The 26,053-nt window shown below is 37.3% G+C and overlaps 1 protein-coding gene across 5 annotated transcripts in view; it reads right to left on the bottom strand.

Annotated features, from left to right (window-relative positions):
- Window positions 1-26,053, bottom strand: part of Dlg2 (discs large MAGUK scaffold protein 2) — a 1,919,116-nt gene that overhangs the window by 1,732,963 nt on the left and 160,100 nt on the right. The window lies entirely within an intron of this gene.

The raw sequence follows: 26,053 nt of genomic DNA on the forward strand, positions 1-26,053 counted from the left end.
TAGCTCTTAAATAGGTGTGTGGTTAAATAGCGATTTAGCTCTGCATTCTAATCTTCAGAAAAGCTTTTATTAGATCATAAACAAAATGTCACCACAGACCCTATTGTTGAAGACAGCACTTAGGTATTTCATTGAACACAGAGATGCAGAGCTGATGCCTGACTAAAGCCCCTACTGACTAATGTTCATGGGGCTGGAAGGTACTCTGCATGCTACCACAGAAGAAAAGTAACCATCAACCCAGTTCTGAAACCTTGGATCTACAACAATGATCTGCCTACAAGACATACTGGTGCAATGGTGACACAAATGTCACAGGAGTAAGTAACCACTCTATGACTGGATTTAAGACCCACCCCATGAGATGGAATCCACGCCTGACACTACTCAGGTGATCAAGAATGTTAGACTGAATAGGCTGTGGTGCCACCAAATAATGTTGCTCTGCTAAAGGAACCTTGCCATGTTTATGAAAGTTCATTTCTTAAAAGTTTTTGAAACACTTTCTTCTATATTTTACACATGTCCCTGTAATCCCAGTGTTTAGAAGGTACAAGAAGGATAATTGCTGGGAGTCTGAAGCCAGCTTGGGCTGCTTAGAGAGATCCAGGTTCAAAATTCAAGTAATGAACAGCTACTACAAAAAAAGGAAAAATAATTGACTTTTATCTTCACAAATTATATAATCAAAATATTGATAAACTTCCTTGTCCATCTGGCTAATCTCAGCTTTTTGTCTAAGCCTCTTTTACCTCACACTACTGAGTCATGAGCATGTTTTTTGGCAGATTTTGACAATATTCTATGTATGAGAGATACACTATTGAGTAAGGTAACTCTTTACTGTTGTTCATTATAGACAAAGTTTTGGTAGAATACATGTCCTATTACCAAATACCAGTGCCTTGCACACATGAAAAGGTCAATATACATTGATTAAATGGAAATGAAACATTGATTGGGTTTCTCTGATGTGCAAGGGATTTCTCTAGAGTTACAGATTTGTTCCTTGCTATATGTGGAATTATGATCCAATATGTGAAAAATGATCTCTCCGTTATTTTATAATATTCTGAAATGAGCTAGGGGGTTCAATTTTGCCTAGAATTCTCATTATTTTATAAATACCTTCAAATATAATCCCTGTGAATTTAATATTTAATACATAGCAATATTTTCCCAAGTTTTGATCACATAGTAGCTTCTGTTACACAAAAACTACACTGGGCTTCTCAGAACACTGTTGCTGGTATGTTAGAAGCTGGTTTTGTGATGGAATTTGATGGAGAAAGTTTCAAAGTGGTTGTTTTGAAATTTGATCTCACTATATAGACTAGGTTGACTTTCAACCCATGATCTTGTCTCATTGCCTCATTCTCCAGAATGCTAGGTTAATTGTGTGCATATGTGTTTGTATGTATGAATGTCCAAATCAAGCCATGCCTGTGTAGGACAAAGGACAATTTGCAGGGTCATTCCTCCCCTTCTGCCATACAGATCACAGAGATGGAACTCAGATCATCAGGTTTGCAATAGGCATTTTCACCCACTGAACCATCTTCCCTCCCTGGCCCCTATTTTTTTCTTTTAGATAAAATATTTGTGAAAATTCTTATATGGTCCAGTATCAACCATCGCAAAGCTCAGCTAAAATAGTGACATGACAGCGATTTCTCCTTATTCCTTATTAATATGGTCAATTTGCTATTCATCAGAGTTTATTCTCCCTGTCCAGTCATCCATGGATTTCTTTTAAAACAAAATATTAGCAAACTAACTACAGTGTCCTTTCCTAGCACTTGTCAGCTTTTTACTCAGCTGTCTGTCTTTTTTTTTTTGAGAAGCTATGCTGTGACCCATTTTGCACAGATCACCAAACACCCAATGGAGGGTAATAGCTTTGTATTTTTAAAAGCAGAAGTCTAGAGAAGAAAGGATATGAATCTTAGTACAAACTGCTTGAACCATCCCTAATTACACCAAAGATGACTTTCTATTATAGAAAAGTTACAAGGAAAAGAGAAGAAAAATGGCCACAGACTTCCTATTTTGTAGCCTTTTCTGGGGAATCACGGTCCTTTTTGTTTTTATCTGCTGTAGTTCACAATACTTTCATATTCCTTTTCATTCTTGTTTACACAGTGCTCCTGCTGAATATTTTTCCCCTTCAGAGGCATTTTTTGCCTTTAACACAGCATGGTATTTTGTAGTCCGTTTGCTTCAAACTGAAAAATAGCAGAATCTTTCCTTTTACATAATAATGAGAAAAGGCAATCACATTTGATACTGATAAATGAAAATTCAAAATGAGAATGTAGGCTCCAGAGTGGAAAGAAATATTCAGATAGCTATTTTGAGACACAGGTCAGACATGGACCTATTAGAGTTAGCCATTCAGAACAAGAGAAGCATAAACTGTTTATTCATGACAAACAAGCATGGGAATTTCACCAGAAGCAATGTATTTCTTGAGCATGCCACAGTCCATTGAGCAATCAATGATCTCAAGCATTCACTTTCTTATAGCTGTGTGCATGTATTTTTCAGGGGCAAGGTGTGCATTTATTTACTTTGTTCAGTGCGGTGTGTCCTACATAGAGAACAACTTGTGGCACACTCATGCATCACCTTACCATATGAATATGTTTAAGAGAAAAGTATTGTTAGGTAAGTCTGTTGCTGTACAAACATATCACAGAGTAGAGTAATTACCATATGATTTGGGGTGGTCTTACTTAAGTTGAATCTGAGTATTGGTTTTGGCCTTCATGCACCTTGATATTTGTACTTTTAGCCCAGTTTGGGAACCTACATGATGTTATTACTTTGAATAACCTTCCTCTTTTTTCTTTATCCCTTCATCTTTTTTCCTTCTTTCTTCAGGTTTTCCCTCCTTCTTCACTAATTTTCATTCACTTCACTAGGGTACATATATTCAAATCTCGTCTTCAATTTCATTTTTTCTTTCTGCTTGATCAATGCTATTTTCTCTTTTTTTGTATTTTTTTTAGTTTTTATAATCTTTTCCCCCTTTTTATTTAAATTAGAAACAAACTTCTTTTTACATGTCAATCCCAGTTCCCTCTCCCTTCCCTCCTCCCCTGCCCCCACTGATCCCCTATCCCACCCCCCTTTCTGCTCCCCAGGAAGGGTGAGGTCTTCCATGGAGATCTTCAAAGTCTATCATATCATTTGGAGCAAGACCTAGACCTTCCACAGTGTGTCTAGGCTGAGAGAGTGTCCCTCTAGGTGGAGTGGGCTCCCAAAGTCCATTCGTGTACTATGGATAAATACTGATCCACTATCAGAGGCCACATAGATTAACCAGACCTCCAAACTAACATCCTCGTTCAGGGGGTCTAGAAGAGTCCTATGCTGATTTCCAGCTATCAGCCTGGGGTCCATGAGAAATCCCTTGTTCAGGTCATCTGTTTCTGTGGGTTTCTCTAGCCTGGATTTGACCCTTTGCTCATCACTCCTCCCTCTCTGCAACTGGATTCCAGGAGTTCAATTCAGTGTTTAGCTGTGGGTGTTTGTTTCTGCTTCCATCAGCTACTGAATGAAGGCTCTAGGATAGCATATAAGGTAGTTATCAATCTCATTATCAGAGAAGGGCATTTAAGGTAGCCTCTTGATTATTGCTTAGATTATTAGTTGTGTTCAACCTTGTAGATCTCTGGACATTTCCCCTAGTGCCAGATTTCTCTTTAAACCTATAATGGCTCCCTCTATTATGGTAGCTCTTATCTTGTTCTCCTCTATTCTTCCCCTGACTCGATCTTCCTGTTCTCTCCTGTCTTCCTCTCCCCTCCTCTTCTCCCCTTCTCTTTCTTCTAACTCCCTCTCCCCTATCCCCATGCCCCCAGTTAGCTCAGGAGATCTTGTCCCTTTCCCCTTCTCTGGGGGACCATGAGTATCTGCCTCTTTTATGGTCCTCCTTGTTTCCTAGCTTCTCTGGCGGTATGAATTGTAGGCTGGTAATCCTTTGCTCTATTATTATTTAAATATGTTTATTAATTCTGACAAGTCTATAAATTACATCTGCATTTCTTCAAATATGATAAACTGTCTTGTATATCTAGGTTTATAGTCATTGATGCCTGATTTTGCCTCTTGAGTAGTAAGACCTTAATTCCTTGATTGTTCCTGATCTCCCTTAAGCTACATTAATTTCTTTGTCTCTGACCATTCTTTCACAGTTGACCTGTGTTGTGTGACAGGATATTTCCTGTGGAGATGCAACACATTCCCAGCTCAATATGGATATCACCAAAGTCCAACTTTGGTGAACCATAAGTTTTACTGAAGTTACTTACAGGAATATAGGTAAGGGGTTACGTACAGGAGCAAACATGACTCAAAGGCAGTGGCATTACCAAAGCCCACTCCATCATGATGACAGCCCACAAATCTTATAACCTGGAACACACTGCACAGGCTATAGGCAGTTGGATAGTGTCCTTTCCAGGTATCTCAGTTGGTCTAAAGCTCTTTTAGGCAGCTCAGTTGGTTTCTGCTTCTTCAAGATCAAGTTTCAGAGGTTTCTTTGCATCTTGGCTTGTCTGAGAGTTTTCTTTGCAGCTCCACCTCATCTGAGGTCTCTCAACTATTATTGCTTACTCTGGCAAAGAGGGGCCTAGTGAATCTGGTCAGTTCCAGGGACTTCCTAGAGTTGAGTTGTTCCTGCTTAAGGAGTTTCCTTCCCTGCAAGATGTAATGTTTCAATGTCAAAGGAAAACCTGTAAATAAATTCTGAGCAAACTGACTGTTAATCTTCCTATCTCTATGACTTCTGTGGAAATTCTATCCATTGTCAACAGCACCTGCATCCTTGTTCTTTGTTTCTTAGTGGTCTCAAGTTGGTTAGTCTTGCCAGATCCTCTGATCCTCCTTGTGAACTGAGCAAGAGCAAGCCTTTTGTGAAGGGATTTGGAATGATCTGAATATGAAATATTACTATCCAACTCAATTTAAATACATTTTATGTATTCCTTGATAATTTCATTCATACATACATACAATGTATTTTGATCATATTCACCCAGCATATTCTCTAGCTCATCTTAGATCTCTAAAAATCCCGTACCCAATTTCATGACCTCCTTTTTTAAAATAATCCTCTGTGTCCAATTAATAGGGCCTCCTGTGTCTCTCTTCCATCAATACTATAATGTTGATAAGCTTGATCTTATATAAGTCTTATACAATCTACATCAGGTACTGTGACTTCATGAATGCAACAGTCTGTCAATGCCCAGAAGACACTGTTTCACCTCATCTCAGAACTCTGCTCATTGTGGCTCCTGCAGTCATCCTGTGTTCTCTTCCATGATGTTTCCTGAGCCTTAAGAGGAGGAGAGTGATATAGCCAGAAACAATATGCCCTAGGGGTGGACCTGTTATTTTGTTGCATTGACACACTACCAGATGTCCTTCTAAACACTTGTATTTATACCTCATAGATCAGTGAAGCCACCAGTACTCATCAGAGAAGTATCTTTGTTCAGTGAATGATTGACTTGTAGATGCCCAAACTTCAGAAAATAAGTGTCTGTGTAGTGTTCAGCCATAAATGGGATGATTCATTTTGGTTTTTTATTTATTTTTTGAAGCTAGCTTCAACCACATTTTACCCACATAATGGGCTAATTAACCTTTATAAACTTAACTTTACTCTATATACATGTTTGACAAATTATGGTATCCATCAGTAAGATACTGCAATGCCAATAGAACAGAATAGAGTTCATAATTCTACACCAACAGCCAGCTAATTTTTGACAATGCTGTCAAAAACATACATTGGAGAAAAGTCATATTTTTCAACAAATAAAATTGAGAATATTGGATATCCATATGCAGAATAAAACTCCATCCCTAACTTTCAATAAAATGCATCAAAGATCCTAACTTAAGACTGGCAACTTTGAAAGTAAATGTTAAAAAGGGAAAAGCACTTCAAGACATATGAATGAGTAAGGACATTCTCAAAAGGACACTATCTCAGGAAATAATGAATAATTTCACAGTTGGAATTTGAATGGTTTGAATGAGAAGGGACCCCATAGGCTCATATATTTAAATACTTAGTCTCCAGTTAGTGAACTGCTTGGGAAGGGTTAGGAGGTGTGACTTTGTTGGAGCAGGCATGGCCTTAAAGGAGGAGGTGTTTCATTGGGGTGCCTGTCTGCTTCTCATCTTGATGTTAATGAACTAACCCTCTGAAACTGTAAGCAAGCTTCAATAAATGCTCTTTTATGAGAGTTTCCATGTTCATTGTGTCTCTTCCCAGCAATAGAATAGTAGCTAGGATAGAATTCTATGAAATTAAAAGCTCTTGCATAACAAAAGTCAGCAGAGTGAATATACAGTCTACAAAACTGGAGAAAATTTTTGCTAACTATACATCTGACTGTGGATTAATATCTAAACCTAAAATCTACAAATAACACAAAACATTAAACACCAAATCCAAATCATCTAATTGATAGATTAATTAAAACATGTTCAAAATAATAAATACAAAAATTTAAGATATATCAAAGTGGTATAAAAATGTTCAACATTCTTAGCCATCAATAAAAGGCAGATTAAAACTACACTGAAGAAGTAGCTGTCCCTCTGGCATCATCAGGGGAAGGGTCTAGGCCCTGCCCTATATGAAATGACAGACTATGGACACCCCCATGGAGGGCCTCACCCTCCCTGGGGGAATGAGGGGATAACGGGGGGGGGATGGGGGAGGGCACGGGAGGAGGGGAGGGAAAGGGAGAGGGACCTCGTACTGACTTGTGAAGCAACCTTGTTTCTTATCTAAATTTAAAATGGAAAATAAAAAAAAATTAATAAAAAAAAACTACACTGAAATTTCTTCTCACATAACTCATAATGACTATCATCAAGGAAACAACAATAACTAATTCTGGAATGGATGTAGTGTAAACAGAACATTTGAGCTCAACTACTGGTAACATAACCACCTATATCCACCCACTATAGATAGCAACATGGCCATTCCTCCAAACACCAGAAATGGAACTACCATATGCTCTAGCTGTACAACTCATGGGTATGTACCCAAAATAATCTAAGTCAGCATACTGCAGAGATTCGCATAAGGAACCAAACTAGATGTCCACCTGTGAATGAACAGATTAAATAAAATGTGTTACTGATGTCCTATTATTTGCAAGATAGGCTTGGGCAATGGTAGCACAAAGTATTTTTGCTTTTTAAGAATTAAATGTGTATATATTATTTGATTTTATAATGAAAGACAGGAAGGGAGTAGATCAAGATAGGAGGGGATGTAGGGAGGAGCAGAGGGAGGGGAAACCATAGTCAGGATATATTACATGAGAAGAAAAAAATCTATTTTCGACAAAGGGAAGTTTTTTAAAGAAAGAAACCATAGCACAAGTACAAAATGAAATCCCCCCTCCTCTGTTGCATGGAAGAGGGAAAAGACAACCTCAACCTTGCAACAGAGGGAAAGAATAAGCATAGATGAATATGGAAGGGTGCTATGAGGGAGAAGAAGGAGTCCAGAGCAGGGAGAAACAAAGAAGAGGAGTGGGAAGAAAGAGAAAGTATATAGATTTAACTTAACATATATATGACACAGCAGAAGAAAGGGAACCAATGACAGTAGAGAAGAAAGGATGGGTTATGGAAGGACAGAGGATTAACCAATACAAGCTAAGTACAAACAATGACATACATTTATGAAAACATCATAATGAAACTGATTATTTTTACATAACTAGATGATTTGATATAAATTAATAAAGTCTACTGGACAAAAAAGTACGTATTGGCCAGTAAGTGACAGAAATACTGAATAATTGAAAGCAATTATCTAAATAACAGTAACTGAAGCATAGAGAGTCATCACACTAAATTAGTGAAACATTTTGGCAAATGTAAAGAAAATTGTCACTTTTTAAAATGTTCAGCTGAAAAGTTTAACAATAGCACAGAGTCTTAATAAACAGATCAGAGTTGTTTGGAATTGCATTTGGTACATAATGTTTTCAGATCACTTTAATTATTAATAAACAGTTTTTAGTACTTGTCAAACATCTCTTTTCTGATACTACAAAATGTCATATTTAGAAAAAGTTCTGAAAACAGAATAAATATGGCCTCACTATCTGCAGCTTCCCTGGTAATAGAAAGAGACACACCCTCCACTGTCTGAATTTGCTTTCTGTGGGTTCCCTATGTGGATTTTGATTTAATAATATCTTCTATGGGCAGAATTCACTGACCACTCCTGATCTCTTTTAACTTCTCTAGCATTTTGATTTTTAGCCATGTGTTTGTTTATTTATGAGACAATAAATAAGTACTAGACACTACTGCAGTATTTTAAGTCAGAGACAATGAGATAATGAATATATACAGTGGAAGAAACAGTGTTCAAGTCAGAAGCAGTAAGTTTAAAGCCAGCATAACTTATTATGTTCTGTATATAGTCTTTTGACATTCACCATTGCATCAAGAGTATCTGCTGTGTTTTGCCTCACAAATTGTAAACTTTTAATCAGAATAGACAGTGAATATTCCATGCTTGCAAATAATACTGCCATGCTTAGTAAATATTTGATAAACACTTGTTGACTAACTATGCACACATATAATTAGGAAGAACTGTTTTGTGTTTTGTTTTGTTTATTTGTTGCTTGGTTGTTTATTTATGCAGGTTCATTCTGCATCTCAGGCTGGACTCAATATGTTTCGTAAACTGGCTTTGAAGTCAGCCTATCAATCCTCTTACTTTACTCTTAAGTACTGGGCCACTACAATAAGCTTGGGTTTTCACTTCATGAGTTAACCATAGAATCTTAACAACTCTCCCTGGTCTACTTGTTTTAAAAATGTTACCTACTTCTTCACAATTAATCACTTTTGCCCTTGATCTTACACAAGTTTTTCAGAACTCACTATTCATATTTCATCTAAAATTTATTCTAATTTACCATCGTTCATAAAACAATAAAAAATGAAGATCTGTAAAGATCCATAACTGTATAAGATGTTGACATTAAAAGACATTGAAAGTCTTGGCCCTAGATAGGCATTCATGCTACTTCTGTAAGGCTCAAAAAAAGTGTAGAAAAGATTACAAGAAGTATGGAAGAGCTGGAGGATGGGAAAAGGAGCTTGAAATAGTATCTTCTATACAAGAAAAGAATGCAGCAATCATTTACTCTAAGCAGTTGTGCATACTGGCCCAAGTTCCACAAAAGCCAGATCCTCATAAAAGTCACCTCTGGAGGAAGAGGGGATGTAACCGGTCCTACCACATACCTCTGGTCCATTAGCAACAGATTCTAGGAGAGAGAGAAGCATTTTATTCAGTGGTGTACCCACTGGTGAGCCCATTCAGAATCACAGAGATGGCCCTGATTAATCTCTACAGGACACTAAACAAAATGACAACCAGTAAACACAGATTTACATGGTAGGGGCAGAGCTGAGAGGAAAATGGGAGGCAGCCTAGGGAGAGGGACCAAAACACATAGTGTGCATGCATGAAAGAATAAAATTTACTAATGAAGAAAATATTTTAAACTCACAAAATCCACTTTTATGTGAGTATTTAGTGAGAAACAAATGAAGCTTTGGTCTTCCCCAGGCTGTGCATAGATGCTATCATATTAATGACTGACAAGATCTCAGTAAGTTGGCCTCTATCCAGATTCCCAAGGAACAAAGTTCAATCCAGAATCTCTTCAATGAATAAATATCCATTTATTGATATGTGAAATACCATTCAATGATAGGTAACAGATGACATTAGATGAACCAAAAGAATCCTCTACCCTTAACAAATGAGTCTTAATAAATAACCAAGTGCATTAGTATAAGCAGATTAACTTAAGCCTTTTTCAACAAGCAATTAAGAAAGACAAACTATCAAGTCAACAAACTCAAAGGCTTCTTTTCAGCAATGCGTATGAGAAGAAAAGTACTTTGCTAAAATTCATGCCTTTCAGTATCAAGCTGACCATTACAACTCTCAGAAGCAGTTGATCATATAGGTAATGCGGACACAGTTCTGTGGTGAGCCATGTGGGAAAAGCAGAGATCAATAATAAGACATGGTTTCTGCCCATGAGCACCTCTCATCAAACTAGAGGTGCCACACACAACAAATAATTGCTTAACATGCTTGTAATTATGCTGTGCCATAATTGGAAAGCTGACGGCTTAGGCGATGGCTTCACTAATAACAAATGTGGTATGACAGGAAATAGCATGGGTGAGGTGAAAAGAACAATAAGAAATGCCAGTGACTTTTGAACTGGTGTGAAAGAGAAGTGATACAGAGAAATGGGGTAGATTAGTAGAGTAGATTGCAGCAGTAATGAAGAAAAGAAGCAATCAATCACACACACACACACCTCCTTTTTTCCTGTATAAATTTATAGACAGAGGATATCAAACCTATCTACACAGAAAATTACCCAGACAGGAAGATTCCTAGCTATCTTTGTGTTCTATGTAGCTGATACACACATCTGAATATTGGGGAAGGAGGAGAAGCTCAAGGCAAATGCCAACTAACTGGCATAGGCCAGTGGAGAAGCAGATCAAGAAGAAGACATCTTGTCTTGTAGCCTTAGATGAGATTTCTCAGAAACAAACCCTGTGGATCCTGATTCATGTGAAAATGATTTGCGAGAAAGTGTATTCCTGAAAAAAAGAATACATGAGTGAGAACATTTGCCTTAACCTTCCAAATCTCCACTTTCTAATAAGCCAAAGGTATAAAATTTAGCATAGGAATCCACATGTCAGAACTATCAAACCAACCCTATCAAGAGTCCATAGTGCTAGAGAAATTCTATGCCCACTGAGTCACTGGACAAGAGCTTTCACCATGGGAGGGGGGAAATAAAGAGGGAATATCCAACAGCTCAAGGACTCCAACTCAGTCAAGAGCAATGACTGTTGGAGGTGAAATGACAGCAGCATGTGTTTCCCTTTTTAACTACTGTAAGTGAAAATGACAGCCACAGAGGAAGGACTAGGATGGAATGAAGAATCACCTTCAGTGTTCAGCCTTTCTACCTAAACATACTGGTATTCATGTTCATTTATTTTTCTAGTGTTAAGTCATATTTTAATGACAGGATTAATAGAATTTAGACATTCCTAGAAGGATAGTGAGATAAGAAACTAGCAAAGACTGTATGTAGCTGGAGACTTTTCTCTGTCCTGCTTAGTCTAACTGGATAAGTTTCTCTCCTGCCCACTGGTCCCTGAAGTCATTTCTAAATAACCACTCAAAGGCTTAATTACATACTGTTTGGCCTATTAGCTCAGGCTTATTATAAACTAGTTCTAACAACTTAAATTAGCCTATTTCTATTATTCTATATTTTACCGTGAGTCTCATGGCTTGGTATCTCACATCTTGCTTCTCTAGTGGCTGCTGACAGCTGCCTGATTCCACCTTCTTTCTCCCTGTATTCAGTTTAGCTTTTCTGCCTACCTATATTCTGCCCTGTCATAGGCCAAAGCAGCCTCTTTATTAACCAATGGTAATAAAACATATTCACAGCATACAAAGAGACATCCTACATCATTTCCCCTTTTCTGTCTAATCAAAAAGGAAGGTTTTAACATTAACATAGTAAAATTGCATATAGCAAAACAGTTATGAAGCAAGAATTACAGTTACAATATTTAGTCTATTTGTTTTTTTATTTTTTTATTTTTTTATTTTAAATAGCTTGTTTTACATGTCAATCCCAGTTCCCTCTCCCTCCCCTCCTCCCGCACTACCCTTCCCTCCCACCCTCCCACCCTATTGCCAAATCCTTCCACATAGGGGATATCTAGAGTCTGTCACTTCACTCTGGGTAGGGTCCAGGCACTCCCCTAAGAGTCCAGGCTGAGAGAGCATCCCTCTTTGTGCTATAGGCACATGATAACTGTTTGTATTCCAGGGATAGACTCTGATCCACAGCTCAGGGCCCCATAGGTTGCCCAGGCCTTCTCGCTGACACTCACATTTGGGGGGTCCAGGTCAGTCCTATGCTGGCCTCCCCACTGTCCTTCTGGGGTCCAAGAGCTCTCCCCTGGGACACTCCTCCATTGCTGGTGGGAGTGCCAACTGGTTCAGCCACTTTGGAAATCAGTGTGGAGATTCCTCAGAAAAATGGGAATAAACCTACCACAAGACCCAGCAACTCCACTCTTAGGCATATATCCAAAAGATGCCCATTCATACAACAAAGATGTCTGTTCCACTATGTTCATAGCAGCTTTATTTGTAATTGCCAGAACGTGGAAGCAATCTAGATGTCCCTCACCTGAAGAGTGGATAGAGAAAATGTGGTACATCTACACAATGGAGTACTATTCAGCAGAAAAAAATAATGGAATCATGAGATTCGCAGGCAAATGGATGACACTAGAAGAAACCATCCTGAGTGAGGTAACCCAGTCACAAAAAGAGAAACATGGCATGTACTCTCTCATATATGGATTTTAGACATAGATCTGGGGAGTGCCAGCCTACAATCCTATGGCCAGAGAGTCTGGGAAACAGAAACTTTATTTAGTGGCTGATCGAAGAAGAGGCAGACTCCCTTGGTTAAGTACTGAGCTGAACTCAAGAAAGCCAGTAACAGAGAGGGAGGACTGATGATCAAAGGGATTAAGACTGGGCTGGTTTAACCCCCAGAAACAGCTGACCAGACAAAGGTTAACTCTTGAATCCCAGGCATTAGCCTGGGAAGCCAGCATGGGACTGATCAAGACCCCCTGAATCTGGGTGTCAGTGAAGAGGCCTAGGGAATCTATTGAGCATTGGGCAGCAGATCAGTACCCATCCCAAGTATACACACGGACTTTGGACTCCCATAGAACAATGTGAGGTGCACTCTCACCCTGAACTCTTGGGGAAGGGTCTAGGCCCTGCCCTATATGAAATGACACACTATGCACACCCCCATGGAGGGCCTCACCCTCCCTGGAGAAATGAGGGGATAACGGGGGGGGGAGGGCACGGGAGGAAGGAAGGGAATGGGAGAGGGACCTGGAACTGACTTGTGAAGCAACCTTGTTTCTTATCTAAATTTAAACTGGAAAATAAAATTTAAAAAAAAGAGCTCTCCCCTGTTCAGATCAGCTGTCTCTGCTGGTTTTGCCAGCCCAATCTTTGCCAATTTGTATTTAACAAAATTAGAGAAAATACTCTATCATCTATCCTATCTTTGTGAGTCTAAAGTTTCATATCTTTTATCATAACAAAGGAGAATCTACAGATGCTTAGGAAGAATACTAATTTACTAAAGGATGAAATAGGGAACATACCCACAGACACACACAGATATAGTAAGAAGAGACGCCATTGCCTCTTCGCCCAACAGGGAAAGATAATTGAGAGAGCTCCAGACCAGGTAACTGAAAGGTGCATCAGGAAGCCTTCCAAGTCAAAGGCAGAAAGTTTATGACTCCCTGACCTCAGTTCTTAACCAGTTCGTATCAGAGAAAACCACACCCATATGGCTAGGCATCCCAAATGTCATTGGCTAATTGGATTGAGCTCTCACAACATTTCCCCTTTATTTCCTAGAAAAGAAGGCTCCAATCCTAACATAAACTATATACAATAAGAACTATCAAGTATTGTTCATAAGAAAGAAAAGGTAATAACATGCACAAAAATTAAACTACAGCCAACAGTAACAACATCAAGAAATAAACATATTCTATATGCCCAGACCATAGGTAATATTCCAACAGATATCCTATCCTGAAGAGTCAAACTATAAGTTTGACTATTATAGATGACTATTAATTTGTATTTCTTAACTACACATTACATTTTACATGAGCTACATAAATAGAAAACCTTAAACAACAGTAGAAATATTCATATAGTACAACAAAATTGACCTTAAATTTGTATCAAAAGACCAAAGTATTTTCATATTAACAGTTGGATTTTTATTAAAGCAGATATAATAACCTAATTTTTTATCATTTCTATATCATGTCCCCCTTTTTTTCTTTAAAAAGAGATTGACTATTGTTGGGGAAGTCTTATGTCAATAAAGTACTGTTGAGCCTATAGGGAACCAAGATGGGAGGGACTAGGAGTCCAGGAGAACTCTGGGTAGGAGAAACACAAGAGAGTCGACATGTAGCCGCATGGGGTAGGAAGCCCGGGACTATTCTCCGGTAAGAGACATACTTAGATTAACAATTATGGGGTAATTACTTAAAGCAGAGCTAGCCAGTAAGAGACAAGCAAGGCCAACAGCTTCATAATTAATATAGCCTCCTGTGTGTTTATTTGGGACTCATGCGGATCTAGAACCAGGCTGGCGCGGCAGAGCCCAGGCGACTGGCGGGGGATAACCAAAGCGGCTAGCAAGGAAAAAGCTTCCCTTAACAGACTATGACCACTAACCATTTATAACTAACCCCTTTAAATGAAAATAAACATTTATAAACAATGTTTTGGGAATTTGGGCATAGTTTTCTATACTACTTCCTGCTGATTGGGGGTGCTAAGAAAATTTAGAACTATGATTAGATCTTTGCTATAGTAGTCTGTGAGGCTACATCATCTCTGCCAGGTGCCTTGAGGCTGTTCTGGGTGTTGGATCACCTGAGCCATCACTCCCATCAGAGACCTCTCAGGGGGTCTCATTTGATCAAACCATATTAATTGGAAGGGATCCACAGCTTTTCATCTCCTGTGGAAACAAAAGCAGAACCTCTTTTCCAAAGCAACATATCTTTAGACCCAAACTTTGAAGTCAAGATACCTTTATGTTGGTTTAGCTTAGCAGCCCCCACAATCAAATGTCTCTCTGTAGTTAGCTCATTTACAGTCAAAAATTCAAAGAAAAAACAATAGTATACACAATAAAGGCTCTATATGTATTGCCCATCATTACATGGCTTTTTTTATATTACTTTTACTGTCTTTTTGAAGACTGTTTTATCTTTTGAAACTATTTCTGTCTATAACTGTCTGTACCCATTTTCTTTCTTTCTTAAGCCTACATAATTTTTAACACACTGTGTCCTGTTTAAATGTTTCTTTTTGTCTGAATCTGTCTTTATTGTGGATCTGTAATCATTTTTTGATCACTGTTTTAAACTGATAAGCAGATGTGGCTAGGACCAAAGCAGAGACTTTGGCTATTGGTGCCACCCCATTTGGCTTTCCAACATAGAGGAGGTACATATACCACCAGCTCTGGGAGCAATGCTCACTGCCCCACCTATGGGAACCAGCAGGTCCACACTGCCACCAAGCAGCATGTAGAAAGCTACTGGTACATAAGCCCTTTGTGGCTGTATGAGTAAAAGCTAAATCCACCATGCTTCATAGGTTACAGATGACTCTGTACTGTGGCAAGAATCTGCCATGCTATGCTTAAACCCCTTCTTTTTTATAAGCTTTTTCAGGTCTTATGTGGAAACTTGAAAGTCCCACCTTGGTACGCCAAATGTAGCCAAAGACTTTTCACTGTCTTGCCCACTCCTGTTGGACAAGTTTCTCTCCCACCCACCATAGCCCCCAGCCATTTCTAAATAATCACTCAGAGGCTTAATATTAATTAAAAACTGTTTGACCTATTAGCTCAGGCTTATTATTAGCTAGCTTTTACAACTTAAATTAACCCACTTCTTTTATTCTATATTTTACCACGAGGCTCATGGCTAGTTATCTCACATCTTGCTTCTCTGGCAGCTGCTGATGGCTTCCTGACTCTGCCTTCTTTTTCTCTGTATTCAATTTGGCTTTTCCACCTAGCTATATTATGCCCTGTCATATGCCAAAGGAGCTTCTTTATTAGCCAATGATAATAAAACATATTCACAGCATACAGACATCCCATATCAAAAGACAATTACATTAATTCATTTCAACATATATTTACTGAGCACCTGCCAAATGCTACATTTTCCAGGAAGAATAATTAAGACCTGAGCCTAAGAGACACTGTTCCTGAACCCTTCTTTTCCATTTGTGAAAAAAGTAGTATGCATACAAATGATATATAACACAGTACCATATACTCATAGAAATGTGACTTTGACTGGAGAAAAATATTTGAAGTGAATGCTGAGGAAGCCCACTTTATAAGGTGTTCACACAAAGCGTCTCTGAAAGGTTTAAGTAAAATTAGAGATCAAATCAAAAGCTTCCTTGGGGAAAAGTATGACAGCAAGTAGAAGTCCTTAAGAAAAGATAAGCATGCCAGGAAGTGCAAGTCCTTGAGTTAGAATATGTGCTGTGTTCATGAAGCAGAAAGAAAACCAGAGAAATTGAAAGGCAGTAAAATGTGAAAGTATAAAGAAGACACAGACATGGGGTCAAACACCAGTGGGGTCAAAGTAAAAGTTATTGAGGGAGGAGATTTCTCTACTGACCTGTTCTAAGTCCTTACTCGTCAGGGTCCTCTAGAGAAATAGAACTAACAGGACACATACACACGCCCACATCTCCTCAGTCAAATAATTCAACACATACAAACACTTGACATTACTCTTGTCTTACATCACACACAAAAATCAAATCAAGTGGGCTACACATTTAAAAATAAGATCTAAAAGTATAAAACCCCTAGAGGAAAACACATGAAAAAGCTCCTTAACATTTAAGTTGGCAATGGTTTCTGTAGATTTCACAATAAAAGAAAAAACAAACAAAACACTCTAATAACCATGTATCATCAAATAATTGGGGTATATTCTAAAAATTGCAATTACATGACTCATCACTGTGCAAATACCTTAATAGATACTTAAACATAGATGAAATAGCTTTCTGAACACCTGACTACTTAGTGCTGAAATACTTGAAGGCCTTGGGATGCTCATTATGCCAGAAAACAAACAAGTAGAATTGAGTTTATGATCTTCAACAGTACTCTCAAGCAATATTGCTATCCTGACTTTAAAAGACATTAAGCCTGGCCTCAAATTGCCCTCCTTATGGATAGAAGTCTGTTTAGACATCATTGTTCAGAACAAGGACTTTGTATTACTAATGAAGATTTTTCTCTGACAGTCGTTTTTTGCATAATCACTTGTGTACAGTTTCAAAACATTCTTCATCTGCCTTCACACTCACAGACACACCACTCACTTCATATTATATATGGAATAATGATTACTGTGCCATTTAAAACATCCAGAGCTAGCAGTAAACTCCAGATCATAGTCAAGACTAGGCTTCTTTTCATCGTCCTCAAACATCTTGTGCTAGCCTTGCTTGTTATGGTTCTGAGAGAGATGCACTTCTCTGTCTGGTCTTCAGTAAAGAACATCATGAATTTCTCTGTATATATACACTCCCTTCTTCAATTTTATCAGTCCTGTGTCTTCCATGAAGTCAGTCTTCTAACAGCATCCATCATTTTGTTCTTATTCTTTAAACGTTTAAACCTATTGGGGATGGTTTTTACCTGTATTAGTTACTTTTCTGTTGCTGTGATGAAACACCATGACCAAGGCAACTTATAGAAGAGTTCATTTTGTCTTCTGGCTCCAAAGGGTCAGAATCCATCATGGAAGGACAGCACCTCATCACGTAGCAGGCAATGGTGGCAGAAACAAAAATCTGAGAGCTCACTTCTTGAATTATAAGTAGAAAGAAGAGAGAGAAAACTGGAAACAGCCTGAGTCTTAACCCAGGGCTAGCCTTCAGTGACATACTCACTCCAACAAGGCCATATCTCCTAAATCTCCCTCAAAAGAACCACCATCTGGGGACTAAGTGCTCAAATATGTGAGCTTTCTGGAACATTATCACTGAAAGTACACCTAGATAGCAATTACCATTTGCTATAGTTTGGATGTGAAATGCTCTCCACAGACACATGTGTATGAATACTTGGTCACCAGCTGGTGGCACTGTTTTGGAAGGTTACAGAGGTTCTTTGGCACAGTATGGCAAGCACAGACCACTAGAGGGGTTATTTGAGGGCTATATCTCTAGTCTTGCCTGCTGCTTCCTATCTGCCACAGAGACATGAGCAACTGCAACAAGCTCCTATCACCACAGACTGTGTTGCTCTATAGGCTATGCTTCCCAGATGTGAAAAGCTGTGCCTTGTGAATTATGAGACAAACGAAAAACCTTTTCTTCCTTTAAGTTGCATCTGTCAGATATCTTAGCAACAAGAAAAGTAACTAATACACCATGACTGATTTTTCCACCTTCATTGCTCTTAGTCACTTAAAGTTGTGCATGCAGGTCACTTGTCAAGGACTCCTACTGGTAATAATAGCAATGGATTTTGTATTTAGCAACTATGGTAGGCAAAAGCTCCAGTAGATTCAAACAAATTCAAGAGAAAATAATGCAGTCTAGAGAGGCAGTAAACCCAAGATCTATATGACTGCTGACAGTATTATGCAGTATAGTGGTCTACTATAAACTTTTTTATTATAAGGGGGAAACTACTTTCTCAAATAATGACAAGAAGTTATAATGCAGCAAAGATATAAATAAGAAACATGGTCATTTATCATGATCAAGTATTACGTATTATACATAATTATATACATTTTATGACTGGCAGTACAGGAATCTTGCTTACACCAGCATCACCAGAAGTACATGAATAATGCATTATGCTATGAAGTTACAATAACAACATCACTACGGGACAGGAAATTTGGGGGTCTGTTATAATCTCATGGGGCAACTATGGTATACACAGTCTGTTAATGGCAAAAAAGCCAGTACATGGCACATAACTAACCCAACTAAAAATGAGCAAAATAACTATATGCATATTTTGTGGAGACAGCATACAAATGACCAACAGATATGAAAAACATTCAGTTTCTCTAAGCATCAGGAAAATGTAATCAAAACCACAATGAAATATCATTTCATACATGTTAGAATGGTATTATCAAAAGGACAAGAAGATAAATGCTATTAATGGTTTGGGGAAAAATCAGCTTTGGCACTGTTGATGGTAATGTAAATATTTAGTCATCAGGGTAATAATATGAAAATTCCCACACCTCAATTAAAAATGCATCCACCATAAGATTGGATATATCTCTAAAGGTACTGGAAGTCAGATTCTCATATACATAGCAGTACTCTTATACCTATGGTGGCATAACTCAGAGTGGTCAGTATTTGATAAATAACTTTTAGTCCAAAGAAAGACATATTTTATAATGGACTGTACTATTCTACCTTGAAGGAAGGGATTTCTGCTATTTTGCAATATCATGGAAGAACCTCAATGATATTAGGCTAAATGAAATAAGCCAAGCACAGATCAATATTGCATATGTTGCTGATGTGTGAAATCCTGAAAAAATAATAATTAAGCTCTCACAGTTAACAAAGGGCAAAGCAGTAATTACTACTAGGTAAAGTGAAATAAAATGGGAGATATTGGTTAAACAGCACAGTTTCTGAGCCCTAATATGCAACTTGATGACTATAGTTAGTGGTATTCTGTTGTATATTTGAAATTTGCTGAGAGGGTGGACCAGAAATGTCCACACCACAAAATATAGATAAATAAGCAAGATGATGCATGTGTTAGCTCAACTGTTAAGATTATTTCAGAATGTTTGTATATATGTAGGCATATATGCATACACACATACATATTCAAAACACTACATAATATGTCCTAAATGTATGTACCTTGTCAATTACATCCCAATAAATCCAGAAATATTAGATATGTTCTAGAAAATCAGTTTTCTTCAATGGGATGACACTGGATATATAAACAATCCTCCAGGACAGGTTCCACACACAGGAGTAGCTAGTCAACACAAATCGGACTCTATGTTTTTAGTGGCTTATTTCTTTTGCATCTTTTTTAGGATAGAGAATAAACAAGAAGCTGAGTAGCAGGAAGAATATCTAGAAGAAATTAGAGAACAGGAAAGAATAAAATAAAATATACTATATGAAATTCCCCATGAGTCAGTTACAGGCTAGGTATAGCTCTGTTTTACATATAAGAGTCTTAGAGTGATTAGGATATTACTTCATAGTTATTATGTAATCTAGAAAATGCACTTCAGGAAATCTAAAGGGAGGGAGTCTGATACAAGAATCCAATGAGACTTTGCACACCCCTGAAAACTACTAAGTAAAAACAGAAACTGCTTTTGTTAAACAATAGCATCCAAATTTACAATAAAAGCACATCATCTTATAGGATTCTGCCCATGTCCTGACTAGATTAATTTACTAACTTGGACATATTTCCCTGAAAAATAAGCTGAAATGATTAACTACTAGAAAATGAATCATATGAGAAATAATCGAGAGAACTAATACTTAATTGAGGAAAAGATCAGTGAGGAACTTAACAGTTTATATCTGATATAGCTATCATAGGGAGAAAGGTTTATCCCATTACCTGTTCTCCAAATGACACAGCTTAAAGCAAAAGAGACACATCAGCTCCATAAGAGGAAATATCAGAACCCCTTCTCACTACAGAGAGGTGCCTATCACAAGATTCATGATATATGCTAATAAGAAAAATGTGGGTGTCACACAGCAGTCTCTATCCTGGACAAAAGGTAGATGAACAAAGTCATCTCTACAAATCTAACACCAAACAAAACTGTCAACAGTTTGCAAGTAAAGAAAACAAGATGCTTACAATAGAAGTATGCAATCTAACAGAGTGTTTTAGAGCAGAGACCATGATGTCTGAAAGACTTCCTCCCCATCCATGTAGATGTATAAATATGGATGCGTATTTAATCTTTCTGAACTTGTTTCTTCGCCTGCAACTTGAGGATAATATTAAGGCTGAATTGACACAGTTGTTCATAGGACTAAATGGCATTAGGCTTCTAAAAGGCTTGGCTCAGTATCTAATAAGCATTTAGTACACAGCAAGTATTGTTATTAACTAGATATTACCTTCACTAGTCTCTGCTATGATTTAGCCCATCCTCCCCCATGATCTAGCCCACTAACCCATTCTCTGCCATGGCATAGCCCATTGTCTATTATGAACTGCTCGATCTTCCTCATAACTGTCTTATCTTTTCTAGAAATCAGTAGGGCTGCCATGCTCTGAGGAACGCAGCCTTCACTGCCTAGTTTAATCTGGTCTACCCTATGAAGCTTAAAGACTATCGTCTCAGGGCTAGAGAGATGGCTCTGTGGATGAGAGTGCCTACTAATCTTGCAGAGGACACATGTTCAGTTCCCAATACCCACATCAGGTGACTCACAACCACCTGTAATTCCAGTTCCAGGGGGTCCAACACACTCTGGCTTCCTGCATGAACATTGTTCACATAAACTCATGCAAACCTACATACACATAAATGAAAAATAAACATATGTTTTAAAAGACTCACATCTCACCACACAGGAGGCACCTGAAAAAAAGTTTTTTAAAAAAATATTTCATACAATATATTTTCATCATGTTTCTCCTTCCCCAACTCCTTTCAAATCCCATCACATCCTGGCCCACCCTACTTCATATTCTTTCTCTCATTCTCCAAAAGAAAGAGACAGAAAGAGAGAGAAAAGGAAAGGAAAGGAAAGGAAGGAAGGAAGGAAATCAAAAATCCAATAAGGCAAAGAAAAAAAAAGAAAAGAAAAAAGACAACAAAAAGCCCACCACCACCCCCAAATGGAGTTTGTTTTGTGTTACCCAACTACTGGGCCTGGGGCCTACTCTGGAATGTAGTTGATTTACCCAATGACACTACACTGGAGAAAACTGATTTTCCCTCTCCTAGCAATTTCTTGTTTAAGGATGGGACTTTGAATCCACTACCCCTTCTTGTTGCTAGCATTTTGTCTGACTTAAACTTGTGCAGGTCTTGAGCATGACAAAATTCTTATAATTTTTCATCACCAGACTATTTCAAGCTTTGCTCAGAATCCTAACTTCACATCAATATTACCTTTCTTCAAAGTTGAAAGTGACTCATATTCAAAGTATTCTTCTAAGATATTCTCTACAGTAAAATATCTCCTGATGCCAAGGCCTAACTGAGTAAGAAGCTGTCTCCATAATACTATGAAAATAGGTTAACTTAACCAATATAAACAACTATTAAGTGGACGTGGTGTGACCAATAGCAGACACACAATGTAATAACATGTAATCAAGAGTATTAACAGTGCCTTAATGACTTGAAAGTTTTTTATTAGAGCATCTCATATGAAACAAAATAATTTTCTTGATTTGTATAATCAAAAATCTAGACAAAGATAATCTGGATGACCTTTACAGAGACACCCAACTCATATAGTTGAAGGTTCAGTTAAGCCTGATCCAAGACCCCACATTTTATCATTTGAATCCTCGACTTTCCTTTACAGAACATTGTAGTCAGTGAAGAAATAAATTATTAAATAAAGTGACTTTGGATGTATTTATTGATACTACATATCTCTTTCTAAAACTCTGGAAATGGTGAAAATGGCAATAATTTTGAATAGCAAAAATAACTCAAAGGAAAATCTCCCATCTTGTAGATTACTGAGCCAAACTACATGGGAACAAGTTACTTGAGAGGACAAAAGACAGAGTTGATTTAATGATTAAAAATCGTCACAAAATTGACACACAGTCACAGAAAATGCAAGGTGTGAATGGTTCCTAACTAAAGTGAGATCCAAGTAATTAGTGCCTTCCAGAACACTGAAGTCAGGAGTCCTTGGCAGGTATGAAATCATTCCCACAATTTACACATCTCAGGATTCCTGAAGAATGAGCGAAACTGTGACATTTCTCGCTGTGCTCAAACTTATCAATTAAACATGGTGTTCTACTGAAAAGGAAGACAGGAAATGTGGAAATTGCCCCTCTATGTAATCATCTGTAAATTTCCCAGGAGTCTTAGTGATCTGATTTCCTATTAAGGAGGCTGTCAGAGAGCTAGAATAATGAAGGGGAATAGAGGAAAGGAGCCTTGAAGGATACTAGGAAGAGTTTAAGAAAGGCAAACAAATCTCTAAAATTTACATTATGTGTAAAGATTTCCTCTGCATTGGGGAAGATGTCTGAGGTGTTCATGTGTAACATTATCGAGACCAAAGGGTTTTTTTTGTTTTGTTTTGTTTTGGTTTGGTTTGGTTTTTTGTCTCCTGAACAAAATACACATGCATCTGGCTAGTCAAAATCTCGACTGAGAAGTTTCCAACAGGTTGTAGCTAATCAGTGTGTGAGGAATAATGTATAAAAATCAATTTAGTCCTGAAAATTCACTAGTAATAACTGAGTTTCAAAAATTGTATTTTGAGTACCTACAGTGTAATAGACACCATGCTAGGAACTAGCCATTTGGAACAATTTTTAAGTGCTTTGATATTTTAATGTTTTTTAAAAACATGGAAGTGTTCATTTATCTTCTCATGTGGTTGTCAGAATATAACAATAGTAGTTAAAGATGAATTCAGAGTCCCTCTTCCCTTGCAATAAAGGGAAATTATAGTTTGTACATTGCAAGTTGACAGCATCATTTCTCACTGAGTTTGCAGGATGGTTGGTTCATAGGATTAAAATGAATCTAGCTCCTTCTGATCTTAAAACAGCAGTTGAGTTCCCCGTTATTAATACAAGAACTTGTTGCCAACAAGCAGATGTAACTTATTAGCAATTTCCACTAAGAACCAGAATTTTATAAGTGAATTAAGATAAGTAAAGTTCTTTCTTTTCTTTTCTTTCCAGTAAATGAGCATACTAGTTGAAGTCTAACTAAGCTGTTATCTCCAGTTTCTGCTGAAAGGGTCTTAGAAGAAATTCTATTACTATCTTACAGAAAAAAAATTGATGCTACCTAAATATGTGAATGGTGGTGCCAGCATACAGGAGGATATCAGAATGATGTCGCAGATACAGCCACTATCCCAACCATATTCCCCAGACCTCACCACCATGGAGCCAGCCAAACTTCCACTCACTTTGGCACTTCTGCAACTAAAGAGAATTTTTCCAGTACATGGTTCAGAATGGAAGTTACAGAGAGTTCACAGACACTTGCTCTCACAAAGCAACAGCTCTTAACTAACGACTGTCAAAGACAGGCATATAAATATCCTAGCTCCTTTGTGAGCCAGGAGACAGAGTTTAATGAGGGCTGTGCTTCTGCACTGATTCAAGGAGTTTCATGAGGCTTAAGTTACTGACTTTATAATATCTCTTCATTAGGTACTGCACCTTTCTGTCTTTTGTTTTCCCCACTGTCCTTCTGATACTTTGTGTGATTGTTACCCAAATAAACTACTTAAATGTGAATCCATGTTTTAGGACCTTTCCCAGGGAATAATAAACTAAGAATTATTAACCTTATGAAATATTCATTTCATCTCCTCACCTTTACAAAAGCTACTCATTGTGTTTTTGTTCTACATTAGGCCACTTCGATATGCACAACTCAATATGAATTGAGTTTGCTTTTGCAAGAAAATAAATAATCAAAGCAAATTATTGGTGTATTCCATTAAAATAGACTAAAAATAAGGAAAAGTCATAAGTATTTATGAGGAATTGGAATGAGAGAAACTCAAAAATGAAGTCCAGCTTCAGAGTTAATACACCTTCAATAGTTTTCTAAAAGATGGACATAATTTAAAATACAATAATATTCTCCATTCAGTTTTTTTTAAGATTTTACTGTTAAAATATGTAGGAATAAATTTTCTTATGTAGACCTCTTTGTCTGCATCTCATCTGGAATGACAATTATAAATTCCCAGAGAAACTGGCTATATATAAGAGATTTGAAGTTCTTTTTTGTGTTTTTTACATTAGAATAACCATGTTCCTTCCCATCAGCCAGAATAAATGCTGCTGTTAGCACATTCTTTTTGAACTTGGATACCACTATTACAACCTTTACAAGAAGTATTATAAAGCATGCGTTTCATGGCTACTTTTCAGTATTTTACCTGGAACATTAGTAACAACATTTTATGAATTAAATTATCAGGACTTCATCTCAATTACACACAATGATGGGATTCTGTTTTTCACATTGAACTGTTTTTACACCTCTGTAAAAACTTTATTAAAGAATGCTGTTATCCAAATTCTATTACTGCCATATTACTTCCATAACTACAAGAAATGTGGTTTAAAATGTATGCCTTCAAAATAATTTCAGGGAACATCTTTTAAATTTTATTTTAGTAATGTAATTTTTAGTTTAGCATTGCTTATCTTTATAATCAGGAATGGTTGTTCAAACACTTTGAATGCAATGTGTTTTCTTTTCCATAGGCAGAGTCCCTGGATGCAAATACTACCTGGCCATTTAGACCTATGTGGTCTTGAGCATTTACTAGACAATTTCTATCCTACTTTTCTTATCTAAGAAAAGGATATAATGAAAATATCCACACCATGTGTTTACAGTAAAAATGGGATGATTCATTTTAAGAACTTAGTGTCTGGTACTGAGAAAACATTTAATAAATGTTAGTCAACTATAAACAATATAGTGTACTGCTATTGTCTATTCGAGAACAATCCAACAGGGTGGTTTCATTGTAAGCCATCCTGGATTTGGATCTTAGCACTCCTATGTACAAATTCTGTGTATTTGCGCAAATAAATTAAGCTTTATTTGTGTGTGTTTTTTCTCATGCAAAAGGTAAAGATAAAAATGCATCCATTGTGAGATTTCTTGTGAATTAATTATATATGAATATTTGGAAGAAAGTTAATGATAGCAATCAACACTGTGAGCTATTATCTATTGCAGCTCTAACTTTCATTTTCCTTGAATTAGTAGATTCTCCAAGAGCTATTTATAGGACTAGTCTTTCTTGGTGTTCTAAATAAAGCCTTAACTAAGACTCATTAGTACGTTAAATATGGGATATTTAACCCATAATCATAAGTGAGAATCAGCTGTATTTTCTTTTGGTGTTATCTGTATTTAGGTTTTTATGCCCAATTTCTCTAAAAGAGGTTAAAAGGTTTCTTGTTACTCCAGTATTTAAGAAATGGCTACTTACCAATCACCTAATTATGCATGTTTTAAAATGTTTGGCTTTAATCCCACATGAGTTAGTTTCATTAAAAATAATTGT

This window comes from Mesocricetus auratus, unplaced genomic scaffold, assembly GCF_017639785.1.
Source record: "Mesocricetus auratus isolate SY011 unplaced genomic scaffold, BCM_Maur_2.0 Super-Scaffold_4256, whole genome shotgun sequence".
Classification (NCBI taxonomy): Eukaryota; Metazoa; Chordata; class Mammalia; order Rodentia; family Cricetidae; genus Mesocricetus; species Mesocricetus auratus.